This window comes from Cricetulus griseus, chromosome 2 (assembly GCF_003668045.3).
Source record: "Cricetulus griseus strain 17A/GY chromosome 2, alternate assembly CriGri-PICRH-1.0, whole genome shotgun sequence".
NCBI lineage: Eukaryota > Metazoa > Chordata > Mammalia > Rodentia > Cricetidae > Cricetulus > Cricetulus griseus.
This window is the reverse complement of record NC_048595.1, coordinates 456957089-456961841: the sequence shown is the minus strand read 5'-3', so window position 1 is coordinate 456961841 and position 4753 is coordinate 456957089.

The window sequence follows — 4753 nt, the reverse complement described above, 5'->3', positions numbered from 1 at the left end:
GTGAACATGGCATGCCCAAATTTAGGTTCCTATGAGACATGGGAACTTCATTTGGAATCATCACTGTGTGTCCCGCGCAATCGCCTCGCCAGCAAGAACCACACAGACATTTGGATCCTTCTGCAGTAAAGCTTTAATGCGTCTTGAGAGGAGAGCATAAGCTTACCAGAGCGGAGACCCCGAGCCAAGAATCCCGTCCCCTAATAAAGGCTGGCAGCCGCCGCCTGGGACGTGTCACCCTATGATTGGCTGTAGCTCATCAGGCCATATGACGCCACGGAATAGGCAGAGATCAAGGAATGGAAAATTACCCAGCGCCTGCGCAATAATCTTGTTTACATTCAGTGCCTGCAGGCGCCATCATTGTAATGGAGAATGCAGGGACAGCTCCCTACATCTCCCCCTTTTTTTATTAATTAATGATAAGGCTTCATTTTTTTACAAGCAAATAGGTCACCCAAATGTTGAGGGATAGAGGCAGAGGTTGTACCTTCCCAATCAAACATTAAGACTGTGTACAAGAGTCGCCATCAGGCTGTTAGCTTGACCCGAAGCGCTCTCGACCTGTCCTCTGCCGTTTTTCTGGGAAAGGGAGACTAGGGCAGGCAACCCTTATGCAGGACAACATGCCTCCCAGAGAAGCCTGCATACTGGGCAACTCTCTGTGCGATGCCTTGCTCGACATCCCTCATGGGCTGCTCAAGCCAGACACTCTACCCTGTGCAATGAGCCTAGGCTCCGGGTGTGCAAGAGCTGTCTGGCCGGCGGCCTATTGCTTAAGCATAGTTAGCCAAATATCAGTGGAAGCCCCTTGTTCCAAAGCTACAAGCGCTTGGGCGATAACCACCTTGTCTCTCTTAGTTTGAGCCCTGAGCCTACAGACCAGCCAGAGAAGCAACATCAATCCACAGCAAACGGCCACACCAAACAATCCCATCCCCACCCATTCCTTAAAATAAGAGACAGCTGAAGCAATCTATGATGACAATCTCTCCGTCAAGGACAGGAGTTAATCTGGATAATAGCGGCTCTCAACTCCCGGGGAGAGGGTGGAGTTCCGACTTTTGAGGGTCCGAAGGGGCTCTTCGTGTGAGTCTTTCCGGGATCCACAGGGGATTCTCTTCATCCTGTGGAAAAACACATATAGCTCCCCTGGATCTTACGAGAATAGGATCCGGGCCTCTCCAAAGACCAGTTAAGATATCTTTCCATTTTACCATTTCCTTTGGCCTTTTAGGTTCTGAGGTCTGGCGCTTGGCCGCAGTATGGCCCTGAGCGTCAATGTTTAGAAAATTAAGGGTAAAGAGTGCCATGGATATTGCAACTCTTGGCACCGAGGGTAAGGATGCTCCCATTCCCTCCTTTTGTTTGGTTTTCCCCTGTCAAAGACTGGGAAATCCATCTGTAGTTTTCTCCGCTCCTCTAATGGTAAAAAGGAGTCGGTACCAAATAATGGGGGTGCTGATGGAAGTACACTCACTGGATTAACAGGCGGTGGCCTCATATTTGCTTTTACTTTTGGCAGCCGATCTAAAATCTTAGAGTCTGAGTTGCTCAGCTCCAAGGCCTCTAGTTCCACTGTAAGGTAGAGACTAGGTTTTGAGTCTTTATTTCTCTTAAATTTACCGGGGTATGACCGGTTATTCCCTATTTTCTCTCCCCCTTTTTTTGTATCCTGGGGAGGGCCTTTTTCCTTAGACATGTCCTTTCTTTTTTGAGCTCCTAATCTCTCATCTCGTTCGGTTTCTGATATATTATCCTGTACCTCTTTAAGCGTTTTTTGACTCTCTGCTACCATGGGACAGCAAGCCTCAATCTCTAGACAGTTTTTAATTAGGTCTCTCTGTTTTGAAGAGCCCATTATGCTGGAGGCTACCTGGGGTAAGCTTGGTTGCGAACTGGAACACCAGCCATGGTGGGCATAATATAAGACCAATGTGAACAAAAGAAGAATAAAGACTAGAATTAAGGCTTTTCCATCCCATAGTGGTGACAAATTAAAAACAAAGTCAAAAAAGAAGGTGTCAGAATAAAGCATACCTCTCCGAACTTACCACCCTGCAGTTCTGAATCCGCCCCGTTAGAGGGGTCTCCGCAGTGCCGGCGATGTTAACAAGTTCCCGGGTTTCGACACCAGATGTCCCGCGCAATCGCCTCGCCAGCAAGAACCACACAGGACATTCGGATCCTTCTGCAGTAAAGCTTTAATGCGTCTTGAGAGGAGAGCATAAGCTTACCAGAGTGGAGACCCCGAGCCAAGAATCCCGTCCCCTAATAAAGGCTGGCAGCCACCGCCTGGGACGTGTCACCCTATGATTGGCTGTAGCTCATCAAGCCATATGATGCCACGGAATAGGCAGAGATCAAGGAATGGAAAATTACCCAGCACCTGCGCAATAATCTTGTTTACATTCAGTGCCTGCAGGCGCCATCATTGTAATGGAGAATGCAGGGACGGCTCCCTACAACTGTGTCCTTATTCCAAAGCTGTAGCCAAGCCAGAGTTATTTGAGGCAGCTGGCAGTCTTAAACTAAATTATTTTTTATCCATCCAAAGATCAGTAAGTTCCAGACCTGAAGCATTTTGCTATGGATGCCAGTTGACCCTCCTAGAAAAGCTTGGGGAAGCCAGAGCCCAAAAGCGGCATCATGGAAAGGCACTCATCTACAGACATGGGCCATTTCTCTTTGGCACGACAGATACTGCCCTGTGTTTGCTGGTTTCTGTGCTGCTGTAACAAACACTTGAGGGAGACAGTTTATCTTAGCTGGTGGTTTTCATTTGCTCCCTGGGGCTTGGGTATCCGTGAGGCTTAACACTATGGCTTGGAGTTTATGAAGTGAGTTAGAGCTTCCCTTGTGGCCACTTGGAGTCAGAGCAGGGGGCAGGGATAAAATGAATCCTTCAAAGACACAACCCCACTACTTCCTCCAGCCAGGCCTTACCCTCACCACCTCCCCCAAATCCTATCAATTTAGGATTTATCCTATCACTGTGGAGAGATTCATGGGTTAAGTCTGAGACCTCAAAAGCTGATCACCCTTCAATGGTTGGGACACCTGCTGGAAACTAAACACACAAGCAGTTTCTTCAGAGGTGGAGAGTGTGCACAACACAGCCAAACCATAACCGGTGATGCACAGTGTTCTCCATACATTTCTTGGGTGTCTGGGAGTTTTCAGCAGCTACCTCTGAGCCTCTGGTGTCAGGGAAGACATGATTTTATCTTTTGGACTTTGTTTATCCCGTTGGGCTCAGCAAAGGGGTTAGCGGGTAGCTTGACCTTTCCATTTAGCCACCCGTGATGCTGACAGTGCCTCATTGTGATCCTGAATGCTGCACTGGCTTCATTTATAAACAATGTTTTTCCTCTGGGCTTGCTTTCTCTTCTACTATCTATCGCTTTCTCTCTCATGGAGATTTTGTTACCTAAATGTTGCCAGGGGCCAACCAAATGTGTGACCTTGTGAGGCGTTTAAAAATGTTTTGAAGATGTTTTAATGGTTTGTTCTCATCAAAACACTGAGGAGGTATGGCTGGTTGGGAAAGGGAAGTCACAAGAAGGTGGAAGCGTTAACCAGAATTGCACCCATGAGGAGAGGCAGTCTTGCCAGACAAGATCACAGTAGAGGAATGTACTTACCAGAGACCCTCACCCTTGTCATGAAGACCTGACTGAGATGTCTCTTAACCCACACACAGGGTTACCAAGACAACCAGCTGCAGGGAGTCTCTCTCTCTCTCTCTCTCTCTCTCTCTCTCTCTCTCTCTCTCTCTCTCTCTCTCAATGAAAAATACAAGAAGGAGGCTACTTAAATGCCCAGCATTCCTGTGGGGCCCATGACCTCTGCTTCTCTGCTCCCACCTGGCACTATAGCTTCCTGGCAGCCTTCTGCACAACAGCTGTTCTCCCCTCTGACATCCCAGGACTTAACCAGCCCTTGCTTGTTGGTGCTATAACCTGAGGTAACACGGATTGCTACGTGCAAGGGTCAAGCACCAAATCTGAACCCACAGAGAGTGGAAGCCATGTTTGTGGGCAACTGAAAGTCTTCCCAATATTCCACAACTCTGGTAGTACCGCCTCACTGTGCTGGACCCTCTATGCATTGTTGGTTATTTGTTTGGTTATGTGATTGTCTGATGCCACCAGAGCTGCCACATTTTAAGGATCTTGTGGACATGTCGCTATTCATTTAACAATTATTTATTAAAATTTCCCCCTTATACTAATCCTTGTGGTAGGTCAGTGACATTCTTTGTCCACAGCAGAATAGAGTTGCAGTCAGGGCGAACAGACACTGCTGGGATCAGAGAGGAACATAACTGTTTGCAGAAGAGGAGGTGGGAAGAGTGTAGCAGCCGGAGGACTGGGAGGAAGCCATGGAATGCTGTCCTCTGGACACGACACAGCTGCTGCGCTCATGAACTCACAACATCTGTGGTTCCTTGTACAGAAAGGCTCCAGCAGCCTAAATTCCAGCAAGGATGGAGGAGGGGCTGTCCTGGCCCCACCCTTAACTGAGGGGCTACTGGAAGTTGCTAACTGCTGGTAGAGAAAGCCCACTCTTCTTTGGGGGTGTGGCATGTCCCAGTGACTGGCTCTGCATCCGTCCTCATAGGGGCAGCACTGGTTGGACTTAGTAGGATATAGATAAAGAAAAAGACACAGCGTTGGGTGGAGGATATGTTTGGGGTGAGTTAAAGGAAGGAAAGGGAAGCTTGTATGATATTTTTCATTGTAAACATGGA